The sequence below is a fragment of the Aphelocoma coerulescens genome, chromosome 6 (assembly GCF_041296385.1).
Source record: "Aphelocoma coerulescens isolate FSJ_1873_10779 chromosome 6, UR_Acoe_1.0, whole genome shotgun sequence".
NCBI lineage: Eukaryota > Metazoa > Chordata > Aves > Passeriformes > Corvidae > Aphelocoma > Aphelocoma coerulescens.
The window spans coordinates 8,247,296-8,262,516 of NC_091020.1; the positions used below are offsets into that span (position 1 = coordinate 8,247,296).

At 45.1% G+C, this 15,221-nt stretch overlaps 1 long non-coding RNA gene across 3 annotated transcripts; it reads left to right on the forward strand.

Moving 5' to 3' along the window:
• Positions 1–637: 637 nt before the first annotated feature.
• On the forward strand, positions 638–4,932 carry LOC138112803 (uncharacterized). Of its 3 annotated transcripts, XR_011151848.1 has the most exons (4): positions 638–743; positions 1,127–1,535; positions 2,366–2,496; positions 2,801–4,932. It is a non-coding gene; the product is annotated as an uncharacterized lncRNA (long non-coding RNA). The 3 variants fall into 3 exon arrangements; XR_011151846.1 differs by having other exon boundaries at positions 1,127–2,496; XR_011151847.1 differs by having other exon boundaries at positions 1,127–2,496; positions 2,968–4,932.
• Positions 4,933–15,221: the final 10,289 nt, after the last annotated feature.

A 15,221-nucleotide genomic window follows, 5' to 3' on the forward strand; every position in this document is an offset into this window, starting at 1 on the left:
GCTGGGGACAAAATTCTGACCTGGCATCACCACTTGTGCTTTAGTGGATTTAATTCTGCAAGCAAATGATCTGCTCTATGCAAATAGCTGATGCTGGGTGTCCTGCACCAAAGTGGAATGATTCCTGCCTAACATGAGCTTTCAGTGGACTTTCTGTCTTTATTTGTGTGTAAATGCTTTTGCATCATGCTAATGAGTCATGAATGGCCTCAGTTTTTTCCTCCTTTCCAGAAGGTTCTGCCACAGGAAAAACAAATGCACTTTATTTCTCAGGTACAATGAGCTTGCTCACTGCTCTCTGATAGCTTATTAATGAGTTATGGCTGTGAAAATTAGGGATGCAGCCACTTCCGGGCAGGTTCATGAGCTGTGGTGCTTTGCTAAAGCCCAAAAAGATGTTATTTTTGGCAGTGCTAGAGACATTTTGAAAGAACATCAAAGATCATTAATGCATCTTTTGTAAACACTGTCTCTTACTAATCTCTGTGCTTCTGCTTCTGGCTGGATAAAAGTTGCCTGCTGAGATTCCTGCTTCAGCTGGTGCCCCTTTGGGGTCCGATGAGTGTGAGGCTTCTGAGCTGGTGCTCATTATTATTAATTAAGGAGCAACTCTGTTCTTGGCAACCTGAGGCATGGTTTCATGAATCAAATGCAAACTGTGCTGAGCTGATCAATAAGAGTCTGTTGCTTTCTCTAACTGGCACCACTGGTTTATACTGCAGTGATTTTAGGTTACTTTATTTGTAAGTTCATTGCTATATGATCAGCCATAAAAGGTGGTCCAGGAAGATCCACTTTCTCTTGACAATCATTGCCCTATAATTGTCCTTCACTTTCCATTTGACTGATTTGGAGGCAGATGTGTAGTTTTTAATTGGTTTTTAATTCTCCTCAGCTCTGGGAGGTGGTGACTGAACAGATCTCCAATTTATTTATTGATTTGAGTTCACAGCTCTAAATTATTCTTTTATCAGCCTTTATTGCTGGTTCTTCTCCTAGCTCATGCAGGAAGCTAACACTTTTTTTTTTCTTTTTTCAAGAAAGAATTAATAGAAAACAGTTAAATAAAACAGCAACTGAGAGTTTTGAGCTGGTGCTCAGCTAAGTTCCTGTCTGTCTTTTCCAGAAGCCAAACTCAGGACTGAGCACAGCTTGTATGAAGGAGCCAAGGGCGAGTCACTTCTGGGGCCAAGAACTGAAGGATCAGATCATAAATTCAGGCTGACTAAGTGTTTGCTGGAGTTCCTTTACCAGAAGGTCTTAATATCCTTCCTGACAGACTGTGGTGGCTTCTGCACATGCTGTTTACCACGCTGCAGTTTGAGACCCATAAAGCTGCTATCTGAGGCTCACTCTGAACCCTTGCAGAGCAGGGTTTTCTCAACACAACTGCAGCTGGACTGGAGGCACTGTTCAGAGGGGCTGAGCAGTGCTGGGTCCCTGTTTCAATCCATCCTATCCCCTGCCTTTTGCTGGGAGGTTGTTACTGCTGGCTGTGTTGCAGAGTGCAGGCTGTGCACGTGCATGCTGTAAAGGTGAAAATACAATTGTTTGCATTGTTTCTGTTTTCTGCATGCCTTGCTGTGTTTGATGTGGACTTAGATGGTCCCTCTCTTCCACTACTTAACACTTTTAGGCTGTTTTGAGTCAGGGCAGCTGGACCTACCAGGGATATTCATTCTTCTTCAGGGCTCTGGGCATGATCTCCTGTAGTGAAAGGGCTGGGGCCTGGGATGTGTGGGTTCCTGTCTGCCCCTCTCCCAGGTGTAACTGCTTCCAGGCTGCTGAGCTCCCATCAGGATGTCTGGTCTTGCCCAAGTCCACTTTAGACACCAGCCATGGGCGTGTTTCAGGAGGGGAAAAGCAGACTCCTGGAACATTTGAACTTCCTACCCTACCTTTTGGGGAGTTAGAAGAAGAGAAATCTGAGAACTGGGGGAGAGAGAATCAATATGGACATTGCCCATCAGGAAAGTTGCAAGGATTTTCCTTGCCATCAGCAGCACTCCAGCTGTGGGGTGACCAGCTGTGCCAACCCCTTGCTTGAGCAGGAAGAGGAACAGGCAGAAAGACCTCTCTGCTTCCACCAGCAGCTGCTTTCCCGGGTTGAGTGCCACAGGATGACACTGCTGTGTCATTGAACAGCATTTTTGTGAGAGCTCCTGCTGCAATGGCTAAGCTGGGTCACTCTTGGTGGGAGCTTGGTAATTAAATCTTGTTGTTTCCACCCCTCGCATGCATGTAGTAATTAAAAAAGCTTGTAATTAATGGAGACTGGGGGGGGAAATCAACTGGAACCTGTCAATTTGAGCTCTGCTCTGATGGTGAAGATTTACTCAGCCAAGTAGCTGGTTTTCTTTTACAGCTTTCATGGGTCACAGCTGTACCTGGCCCTGTGAATAGCCAGTGAGGCTTGTGATACTCTCCTTGTCTGACCAGGGGAAAAAAACAGAACTCATTAAGGATTTTAACTATCCCAGACATTTCATTTTACCTGTAAGTATCTGAGACAGCAACTCGATGGTATAAGAACATATATGTATGAATGTTGTGGGAGGGAATCCTTGATTTAAATACATGTATATTTCCTTTAGCAATGAGAAAAGCTACTAAAATAATAATTAAAATAAACTGCATTTGTATTCAAAAAGGGGTACATATATGTGACTCTGAATGGAGCCAAGAGTCTTTAGAAATCACTGTAAAAAATCACCCAAAAGAATTTTTCTGCTGTAAAATAACCATGAAACTTATGCCTAATTTTGCATATTTTGGTGGTTTTCTTCCCTTTTTGCAACAGAGACAAACAAATTCCCCGTATTTGTAGGAGCCATAGCTTGCAGGTTCCAATGGCTCCTGTGTTGGGAATCATTCCTGGCCTTCCCAGCAGTCCTTAAACAACTGAGAGAGTAACCAACCCTCTCAGCAGGAGTGGCCACAATGGGGTTTCTGCTGTGATCTTTCCAGGAACCTGCTGCTGCAACAACAACCTGAATTTGTACTTCAATGCAAATTTTACAGCGTTGTTCCCAGCCCCCAGAAGACTGCATCAATCAGGAGAATTGATTTACAACTACGTTAAGAAAATAATTGATCTGTACTGGCCAGAGCCAAATCAGGCTCCAGGGCAGTGAGAGGAAGAATGTTGGTATTTCATGGGAGTGGACAGACTTGTCTGTATCTGAGATAATTACCTCACTGAAATGACGTGCCACCGCTCTGGGATTTCGGAAGTGTTCTATTGGAAGGCATCCATCCTCCTTGCTCTAAGTGGTCCTGAGAACCAGCTCACAGAATGGCCTGAGCCATGACACGCATTGCAGGGCTTCCAGCTGCTGATCTCCTGCCAGAGATGCTTGGAGGCTCCACCCTGCCCTGGAAGCTGCTGAGGCAGTTTTACAGGCTCAGTGTCAAAATGCAGGATGCAATGGGCAAAAAGCCCAAGCCAAACTGCAAAAGCCCAAATCAAACTGTCTTGGAAGAACAGAACAAACTGCTGCTTCAGAAGCCTCAGTAACTTCTCCCACATCTGGGAAGCTCCGCAGAAGAACAGTACGCTGTGTAATGAGGCACAAAGGGGGAGCTGGCAGACTCTTCCTCAATGTCTTTTTAGAGCTGCTCGTTTCACAAGAGCCAAACTCAGCTCATATATTCCTCCTGTCCCCTTTCCTACTCTAACTGCTCCCTCATTCTTCAGCCTGCCCTCCCTCCTGCCACCTGCTGACTTGCAGAGAGACACCTGAACATTTAGCGAGTAGCTTTCAAAGCCTTTTTAGGGGTTTTAACTGCTCACGTCCTGCTCTTCCTAGTGGAGCCAAGCAGTTAAATCCTGAACTTGAAAACCTGAGAAAGTCAAAGGAAGTTAAATTCCAGGTCTGTGGTGTTCCGAGGTCGCCCCTGTGCGCCGCAGGAGCAATGGTGACTGTAGTACACAAGCTGCCTGTCTGCTGAGCCTTTCCTTAAGCCTCTGTGGCACTGATATCAGCAGGGCCATCAGTCATCGTGCTGCTCAAAGTACCAAATTTGCCCTGATTGCTGTGGGAAGAGAATGCACAACACAAGTTTATCCAGGTAGGCGTGGTTCTAGCAAGTACAACCTTTTGAAAACAACTCAATATGGACTTGCTTTCAGTTTTCTAACTGAAAAGTGTCTTAGCCAAATATGAAGTGAGCTGGAAAAGCCTCAGCTGCTGGATGAATGGCAGAGAGGCTGTTTTGTGGTGTAAGCTGGAAAACAACTTTTCTACGGGAAGAATATTTACAGGCTAAATCTGTACCTTATTAGCATGGAGTGACTTGATTGCAGAAGCACTTGAACAAATTCCCTAGGAATTTATGTGAAAGGGTCAAGTAAGACAGATGGCTTTAGTGAAGGATTTATGTCTTTAAGTATTTTAATTTGCTAAGTGTTTTTTAAAAGAATTACCTTCAAATTCCAATCTTCCTATGGAATTTCTCTCCAAGTTTTTTACAAGTAGTAATGTTATCTCAATTTGGGCCAGCTACTGCTTTTAGCTGGCTGGAATGTGTATTGCCTTGTGATGTATTCCTTGTTTTGCAGTCCTAATTAGACTATTGAAAGAGTTAATAGATGCCCATTTCAGAGCCTGCTTTTGACATCTTAATTGCAGTATAACTAATTCAAGCCTGTTCGAGGTGTACTTATCGATGTAAGGCAATGAAAGCAGCTTGAAAAGTGCTAGTAAGTGTTTAAAGGAGTCTCCCTCTGGTTGATATTATGAATCTTTTCAGTTTGTGTAGGAGTCATCAGTGCTCAGTGTATTGGCAGGTCAAATGTTGTGATTGACACTGTGTGACCTTCCTATCTCCAAAAGCTACTCAATGATTTCCTTTTGGATTTTGAATACTTGGCTACTTCCAGTGAAGTCTCTGTTTGATTTTATTATTCTTCTCTGTCCTGGAATTAAAACAACTGCTCAAAGCTTATTCCATCTTATTTGGTGTTATTTTTATGCGTTCTGTTTGTTTTGTTCATGGACTTCACAGAATTCAGTGGAAGTAAGATGATATATCCCCTCACAGATGAGGATATTTAAAGGAGGAGGATGCTGAAGCACTTTAGTTACTACCAGTATTTCAGACATTTTCAGATATTTTATCACCGAATTTCATTGCATATTTCTTGCCATTTTGAAATCATAAAGAGAACTTGTATAAAGAATGATAAGACAGGAGATAGCAGCTTTCTTTAGTCTTTCAACCATGCACATTCCTTCAAAGATAAAATGTGTTGCTGCTGGTTTTAGCTTTTACAAGCTTGATGGTGGGTACAAATAAGATAGAGATTTAATGCTGTGTCAAAGTAATATGACTGAAAAAAGTTAAAGGGTCAGAAGGAGAAATGTTAATTTCAATATTCTGTTAATCACCCCTTAACAGCAAGCTGATGATATGCTCTTTCATTCACAAAAAGAAATTGCTATTCACCTTGAGGGACTCAGAGCTGAGCATCCAACCAAACAAGATGGGGCTTTACAACTCTGCCACTCTCACTGCATCACCCTGTGGAACAACTGGGTGTACCTTACTCTGTGTGAACTGTGTATACATGTGTTTCCCATTTGCCCATCTGCTTCTAGTCCTGCATTTGGCTCAAGGTACTGACTATGGCACAGATTGGTTGTTCTTCAGTCTGGGAAGTACCTGTTTCTGTGCTTTTAACAGTTTCATGCTTTTAGCATGCTGTTGGCATGGCTGACCTGTGTCTCAGGGCTGACAGCACTGAGAATGGCTTCAGATGCACGGGTCTACTTTCCCTTTTCCAGATGTGTTTCACCAGCCCTCAGCAAGTGCTCCCTATTTTCCCCGAGTTTTGTTTCCACAAACCAAATTGACCAAATTATGCTCAGGGATGCAGGCTTGCTGATTAGTTTTAGATTGTGAAAAGCTGCCAACTCCATAAAAGCCTCAGCAGCATTTTGGACCATTCCCCTGAATTTAAGTCTTAACTGTGGATTAGCTGCTTTAGAGGATTAGGACTGTGACACACCCAACTTGCCACCTTGAGATTCCTACTTTAAGTGGTTATGAACTGAGCCTGGGTCACTGATGAATGTGTTTTGCTGCACGAGGCCTGGGTCCACATGTATCACCTGTGCCAATCCCTTCATGGACAGCTGTTTGCAGTTTAAACCTATCTTTCTGATCAGTGAAATTGCTGCCTAATGCACAGCGTCTCTCAGTCTGTGGCATTTATGCTGCTGTGATAAACAATGCCCTTAATTCTAAGTTAATGAATCGATGTTAATGAGCGCTCATTGTCCACAGACGCCCACACTCCTTCAGAGGGTGGAGAGAACAGTCACTTAACATCCCAGCGGCCACAGGAGGCACAAGGGAGTTCTGTTTGTCTGCAGCTTTTTGTTGGAAGCTTCTAAAAATACTCTCTTTCCTTGCCTTGAGCTGACTCTCCAGCATTTCTTTGTTGTGTCTTCCTTGCAGCAGCCTTCAGCTCGCATGGGCACGTGGGCATCTAACACACATCCAGCCTCTGTGCTTTGTGAGGTACTTCTGGCTGTGAGCCTGCTCTGTGCTTGAGGTTGGCTTTCTGACTCCTGCTGCAGGGTGATGATCCTGGTGAGGAGCTCTGCAGGGCAGTTCTGGGTTTGCTGGAGAGCTTTGTGTGGGAGTTTAAAGCTGCTTTCACAGCTTTGGTAATGGGACTGTGTGGGAGGTACTGCCAAAAGAGATGAGAAATCTGCACCCAGAGCTACCTCTGAAGGATTGGAAGGAGTGCCCCAGAAGATCTGAGCTTGTGGAGCTGAAGGTTCAGGTGCCATGTGACAGTGTGGAAGGGAGCGACCCTCAGCATGTTTGAATCTCTTACAGCCTAATGTGTTGTACAGGAAAGCACTCTGAAGAAGTTAGAAGCACAATATATAAAACCAGAGAGCACTGCTGTTTCTAGGCAGTATGAAACAGCATTCACAAGCCTTGTCTCATGGTTTGTGTGAAGGTTTAGTGCACATCCTAATCTGTGGTGCTGACAGTGCTGACTGTTTTAGACATTTGCATCTCCTTGTTTTGATAGTGAGCACATCCTGGAGTAGGGGTCATTTTTTCTCCGCAGAAACAACACTTTCTCCAACAAAAGACTTCTGAATGCATGTTTATAAAAGGTAAATCTCCCTGGGTTTTATTCTGAAATATTCTGGGGTATGTGCTTTTCTGTCCTAATATCCTGAGTTGGGCTTGAAGAACGAAAGTCCATGATCCGGTTACACTGACTTGCATAGGAAGAACTCTTCCCTATACCAATTTACCAGGTTAAAAAAAAAAAAAAAGAGATCTGTGAAGCTTTTTTTCTCCTTACTGAACTCTATTAGCAAGTCTCTGAGTAATTCTGCAGGTTTTGCCCCATTTTCTTACCCCTGGATCTTTGCAAATCAGCTTAGAGGAGACTTCAGAGGGGCAAGGTTAAGAGCTGCCTGTTAAGTGAAAGTGTGTAGTCAAAGGCTGCCTCAGTCTGTTCACTCTTTCTTCTTTTTTGGGGAAAGAGAATGGAGCTGAGCTCCAGCAGTGATGGAAATGAACACTTCTAAATGAGGGGCTATTATGAACACCGGTGCTTAAAGGAAGATGGACAGTGAGACTTGACTACCTCTTCTAGACCACAATTTTGTAGGTTATTCAGAGTGTATTGATTGCCAAGAAGTAGTCTCTGAGCCAAGTGGATTTCTTTTTCTTTCTTATTTTCAGGTCTGTATTTATTATTGCAATAACAAAGATTGTGAGAACAGCTAATACACTTGTCACTGCACCAGAGTGAAGCCAGAAGGGGTCTTTATTGCTCTGTTTTTCTACTTGTTACTGTGGCAGGGAGGCTGTTTCCAACAGGGCATGTCCATGACTGTCTATTTTCTCACTTAATGTTTAATGCAGTTATTAATTGTGAAGTCGCAATGTTTTTGAAATGTAAGGTAGGTCATGTATTGTTGTAGCTCTGCTGGTTAGACCTGAGGTTGTCTGAGCTGTCAAAAGGACCAGGCCTTGCCTATGTGTGCAGTGGAAAGGAGCTACATTAGAGGCAAGGTGGTGAGGGGATGGCAGCCACGCCCTAAAGATGGAAGTGGCACTGTGGGCTCTTTCAGTCTGCCTTGCTATGGGCTCAACTGTGAAAAGATCATTTTGCAATGTAATGGCAGGGAGAGTGTACAAAGGACAGAACCAACATCTTCCTGGAGCTGTTTAAGGAAAGCAAGAAAGGCTTCAGAGACAAATAACAGCAAGGGAAATTCTCATTAGTTATTAGGAAATAAAAATTGGTCATGACAGTGGTAAAATACTGAAATAGGTTATCCTGAGAGCAAGCTCAGCTGACTAACCTGACCTTAGAGCACCCTGCATTGAGGAGGTCTGGATTCCTCCTGCACTTACTTTTTCTATATTTTTTGCTTCTAAATGTGAGAGTTCCTGTGCCTTTTGAAGAAGTAATGTGAAAGCCCAGTTGAAAAAAATCACGTATCTTTAATGAAGCCTGCTTGTGCCCTCTGAGCAATCCTGAGGGAACAGCCAGTGTGGAAAGCAAGGCCTGCTGCTGAGTCTGGTGTGAGCAGGCTCCAGCTGTTCATTCCATAAGTATTTCTACAAGTTTTGCTGATATAAATCAAAGTGCTCCTTGAAACCCAGCAAATAACAAATCCAACCATATTTTTAGCCCCTACCAGCAAGAGACAATCACCCCCCACAGTTAAACACATCCCTGAGGCAGCTCCCCCAGCATTAAACACAACCCTGTGCTGCCTGGGCCTCACTCACTGCACGCTGTAAATCCAGGAGGAGAGGGAAGGCTTCTGATATTTGCAGATATGCAGTAAAATATGTCAGGACCATCGTGGAACCATGCAAAAAGAAAATTGTGGCACAGAAACAATCTCTCTCACAAGCTTTCTGGATCTGCTGAAACTAACCTGGGCTGGGCATGCCAAGCAGAGAGGGATGCTGCGGGTTAGTTCACGTTGCTGTCCCACAGCACTGCCTTGAGCATTCCTATAGGGAAATTAGTTTCAGATGACTGTTTTCTTTGTTCCCATAGTGAAGGTAACATGGAAGTTGTCCCTCTGAACAAAGTTCCTGAGTAGCAGGTGACAGTCTCGTCTCACTCATGGGGCTGGAAGGAGCTGTGCTGCATCCGTGTCACAAAGCAGCAGGACTTCAGGTAATACTACCAAATCTAACAGAAAGCGGTGGAAACAAAACAAGCAGGAGGGGAAAAAAAGTGGAAATCAACAATTCCAAACCAGAGCCTAAATCAAAGAAAAAAAGGGTATATTAGTTGTGAACGAGCTCTGGTCTGTTGGAATTTCATTTCTGGACATGTTGGTATGGGTGGGGAAATGGATCATAAGGCAGAAACCATAACTTTAATAGGGTTTCTATGATGCCAATTTTGAATTCAAATCACAGAGCACTTCCTCATTGTCAGATATAGAGGACTGTTGACTTCCAGGCCATTAACAAAATTCTATCATGTCCCAGACAGGAAATAAATCATCCTTTGGAACTTGTCAGGTTGGGTTAAACAGCTGAGGCTGGCTCTCCTGAAGGCTCCCTGCAGCTGTGAGGTAGCAGGGACTGGATTCAGAGTCCTCAGCTTCTAAATCAGCCATGGAGCAAGAGAGCTGGAGCACTGGCCCTGTCACTGTGTGCCTGGCAGGGGCTGCATGGCCCTGCCCACCCCTGGTAGAACAGAGGGCTGACAGCAGGGGAAAACAGCCAAAAGCAGTGTTCCCTGGCCTGTCAGGCTTGTCTGCAAGCTAACATGGACTGTCTGTAGCAATCTTCTCCTAAATGCTGCACTTCCAATGTTTTCAGCATGTTCATTTACTTGTTTTGGCCTACGATGTATAAGAAGCAATGTTGTCTTCCAGAGAGAAATGCATCCATCCTGGCTTCAGCTGGAATAGCTTCTCAGTAGCTGATGCAGCGCTGTGTGTTGGACAATTTGTGTTTTAGACTTTATCAACCTGTGATGTTTTACTTGCCGTGGGAGTTGGAATGAGAACCAAACATAAAACTTTTCTTGACCCATTTTAAGCACAGCTGCAGTTTATCACCAGGCAATGGTAAATAAATAGTATGGGGCAGCAGGGCCGGGTGTATAGTGTGGTGATTCTCGCCCATTTTTCAGGTTTCTCAGCACTCAGACACAAGCAGTGTTTTGGAAAGCTGATCAGTATTGTGCAGTGGGTTGAACCTGAGTTGGACAGTCTTTTAGATTAATAACGCTTCCCACAATTTCCATGTTTAAACTGCATGGAAAGGCGGGAATTGCCTTTCCTTTGAGCTTGACTGCTGGAAGGTGGGGGGGCCTTGGGGCCCTGGCCCTTCCCTGCCCCCTTTCCCACTGCCATGGCACGGACCCTGGGTTACTGCTGAGGGAACTGTCCCAGAGCTGCAGACAGCTAACCCCAGCCATGGACTGCCACACAGCTAACCCCAGCCATGGACTGCCACACAGCTAACCCCAGCCATGGACTGCCACACAGCTAACCCCAGCCATGGACTGCCACAGAGCTAACCCCAGCCATGGACTGCCACACAGCTAACCCCAGCCATGGACTGCCACACAGCTAACCCCAGCCATGGACTGCCACAGAGCTAACCCCAGCCATGGACTGCCACAGAGCTAAACCCAGCCATGGACTGCCACACAGCTAAACCCAGCCATGGACTGCTCAGAGCTAAACCCAGCCAAGGACTGCCACACAGCTAAACCAGCCATGGACTGCCACACAGCTAAACCCAGCCATGGACTGCCACACAAACCAGCCATGGACTGCCACACAGCTAAACCAGCCATGGACTGCCACACAGCTAAACCAGCCATGGACTGCCACACAGCTAAACCCAGCCAAGGACTGCCACACAGCTAAACCCAGCCATGGACTGCCACACAGCTAAACCAGCCATGGACTGCCACACAGCTAAACCCAGCCATGGACTGCCACACAGCTAAACCCAGCCATGGACTGCCACACAGCTAAACCCAGCCATGGACTGCCACACAGCTAAACCAGCCATGGACTGCCACACAGCTAAACCCAGCCAAGGACTGCCACACAGCTAAACCCAGCCATGGACTGCCACACAGCTAAACCAGCCATGGACTGCCACACAGCTAAACCCAGCCATGGACTGCCACACAGCTAACCCCAGCCATGGACTGCCACAGAGCTAAACCCAGCCATGGACTGCCACACGGCTAAACCAGCCATGGACTGCCACACAGCTAAACCCAGCCATGGACTGCCACACAAACCAGCCATGGACTGCCACACAGCTAAACCCAGCCATGGACTGCCACACAGCTAAACCAGCCATGGACTGCCACACAAACCAGCCATGGACTGCCACACAGCTAAACCCAGCCATGGACTGCTCAGAGCTAAACCCAGCCAAGGACTGCCACACAGCTAAACCAGCCATGGACTGCCACACAGCTAAACCCAGCCATGGACTGCCACACAAACCAGCCATGGACTGCCACACAGCTAAACCAGCCATGGACTGCCACACAGCTAAACCAGCCATGGACTGCCACACAGCTCAAACCAGCCATGGACTGCCACACAGCTAAACCAGCCATGGACTGCCACACAGCTCAAACCAGCCATGGAGTGCCACAGAGCTAAACCCAGCCATGGACTGCCACACAGCTAAACCAGCCATGGACTGCCACACAGCTAAACCCAGCCATGGACTGCCACACAGCTAAACCAGCCATGGACTGCCACACAGCTAAAACCAGCTATGGACTGCCACACAGCTAAACCAGCCATGGACTGCCACACAGCTCAAACCAGCCATGGACTGCCACACAGCTAAACCAGCCATGGACTGCCACACAGCTAAACCCATCCAGCGCAGCTTCCTGGGACTGGCGGGTCCTTCTCTCCACACAGAGCCAACGGGAGCCGCCGCAGCCTCCTGTCTGCAGCCAGCACACTTCACACTGAACTGAAGAAGACACCACGCAGCCAGCAGCACAAAGGGAGTGAGGCTTTCTCCACCATAAAGCCTGAACAAGAACACTCTTCAACATGGTGGCTTCAGAGTCAGAGAGAAAGAGAAAGTGAGTCCTGTGAGACGAAGCTGAAAATGGTGACGAGAGAAAAGAGGGCGGTGCTGCGATTCTCGCACGTAGCTTGAAAAACTTCTTGCAGGCTGTGGTAAGGAACTGTAATACCACAAACTGTTTGTCTCTTTAATCCATTTGAAGTACATGGGGGGATGGAGAATTCACATGTGGCTCGTGAAGATTGTGAAGAGTGCCTATGCCAGGCTATACAGAAGCAGTGAGAGGCTTTCAGAGACTTGTGGCGAAGAAAGCCTTTGTCTTCAGGCCAAAATAATGCATCCTTAAGAAGATTAATAACCCCATGTGATGGCCCATGTTTTTCAGTGTGAAGGAACTGTAAGATTTTTCATGGGAGAGATGTTTTACACCACAGCAGATTGTTTCTTTCTGGGCAGATCTGCTGTTGGTGGCAGTAAAGCAGAAGAAAACCCTTCTTTTTCCTTAAGCATAAGAAAGATGCTTTTCAAGAATTGCAACACTGACTAACATCCCATGTTCTGTTCTCCTTTGTATGAGTTGGGTAAAAGGAGGAAAGTGCTGGAAGGGGGGGCAGGTTTGCTCTAATTTCTTGTTATTTCTTTCTACTTCTAATTCTAATTGTATCACTAATAAAACTCTTTCTTTGTATTGCAACCATTTAAGTTTGAACCTGTTTTGCTTTCTCCTAATTCTTATCTCACAGAAGGGAAATAAGTAAGAAATGGATATTTTGAACCAAACCACTACATGTTCTTATTGGGTTTTCCCCCATCATTTTAATAATAACACCTTATCTTCAAGCTTCCTGTCTTTGTCCCATCATTGTGCTGATAGTCTCAAACTATGTTAAGACCCCTCTGCTAATATTAATGGCAGGTTTCAGTTCTGTGGAACTGCTCTGGATGCTGGAAGAAATGAGGGTAGAAAATGGCAAAATTGGCTTTCCAGCTACGTTCTGATGAGATGTGCTCAAATTGCTTCTGTGGCACTTGGAATCAGGACTCAGTAGCAAAGAAAAGGAGCAGAAAGGTGTGTGCACACATGTGGGTTGTGGGGGTGGGCCAAAATCTGAGGATGCCTGGAATTAAACTTTATATTTACAGAGCGTGGTCAGGTTTTGCTTTTAGATGTACCTGTTTTGCTGCCTGTTCTTGCCTTTGCCTCAGGGAGTGGTGGAAGACACAATTCTTGTTACTTGAGAGGATGAATTTTTTTGTCTTAGTTTTGTCATTTGACATAATAACATGCAGCTAGAGACAGTAGCTTTCTGGGAAGGAATAAATAATTAGCAGAAATATGTGGGCTGTGCCTCTACAAAGCTCATTTGTATTTCAGACCAGGATGGGAGCAAGATCACAATTGTTCTTGCACCACGGCTGTCTTGTCTCCTTGTCAAAATTCCCATGTCTTTTCTTGGTCCTTCCTCGACTGTGTCTCTACAACAGTTCCTCTGCTGGGGAAAAGAGAAACCTTGGACTTGTGTTTGCGTTAAAGATTTTGTTATACATTTGGAGCAGCTTTTCTGTACAGAATTCTTTACTCCGTCTGCTCTAAAATGCCAGCATTTCTCTTTCCTTGAACTTGTTTCTTTTGAAGAGCATTTTGCAATGTTACAGAGAAGAATGTGACACAAAATTAAACTGTATGGAATTTCCTCAGTGTACTGCTCATCTTGCAGCTCAGACCAGGTTATATTCTGGCCAGGAACAAGGCAATCACATGAGAACCTAGTGCTGACTGTACAGGGTTATTTTTTATTATAGAGAGAATAATAGGCTCAACCTTCTGCCAAATGCCCTTTCTTTGCCACACCCTTCTTACCTTCTTCTGTTTGTATAAGATTAGTGAAGTATAGAGAATGTTTAATTAAGTTTAATTGCATGACATCTTAAAAGTGGGAAGGTAATTACTCATTTAATAATTGTGCTGCTTCGTGCTTGAAGTGTGTGTATAATTGCTCTTTTTATAGGGACAGTCAACTTTGCAAGCTTGAATGAAATTATAACAGCCCTATACCTTTTTAAAATGAAACTAAGCAAGGAGAGAGGTGCATTCTGTTACCCCAGGCATTCCCCCTTCTGTCAGTTTTGCCCTCCCTCCATGACATTTCTGCACAGGGAAGGACTGTAACATTAATCACATAGCCCATTCTCTTTTGCCTATTTTTCATTAACAGTTGTAGAACATGCTGAGAACTTGGGATTCCGGACATGCCAGTGTAAATTATTATTTCCTGCACTGTCTTCCTTAATTATTTCTACCGTGGCAACCCAATATATCATGGAATTTGGCTGTGTTATACAGTCAAAGGTTAAGTGATTCCTAGTTATGAGTGCTAATAGGAAGAGACTTTTCCAGTGTGCATAAGGATTCTCGAAGGTGTCTAAACAACTGCCCTTCTTTGCAACAGTTCAATTCTCTTCTGCCCTGACTAGTACTAGCAGTGAGGCTGAGATACTGAGGTTTGAACAATCCAATAATGCCTGGAGCATCTACTCGAGATGTCCAAAGGATGATTTCCCGGTAGAAGTCACCAGAGTGGAGAGAAGCAGAGCAGTGAAGGAGAAAGCCAGCTACTCAAACACAATCACTTTTGTAATTGCAAGGGAACTCAGTCCAAGGTAGTTGCAGGCTCTAAAAGATTATTTTTTGTTTAAATAGCAAACAGTTAGATTATATGAAATCCCAGTGCAAAAAGTCCCTCTGTAGCCATTAGGCAAGCCAAAGAATTCCCCGCACTCTCTCAAGGTTACTGTCAAATTAATTTGTGTTGATGAGTTCTCTTGCCTTTCGTAAGTGAGAGGCGATGGGGGATTGCCTGTTGTTGCGGTGAACCACGGCCACAGCCAGGGTCAGCGGGATCAAGTGGACCCAAAGGTCCATTGGTTTGATGCTGCCACAGCCCAAAAGCCTTGAGCATTCATAAGGCCGTGAAAAATACATAAATCCATGCCTTACCATTGGCCACAGCCCTCCCCTCCCTTATTTCTCATATTTGGTTGCCTTTCCAGAGAGTTCTATGTTATTCGGTTGTTAATTGGTCCTCATTATTCCTCCCCGCCTACCCCTTCATTTGCTGTAATTCCTTCTCCCCGCCTTGGTAACACCCTGTGGCTGATGTTCCATTGGTTACTGTGTGTAG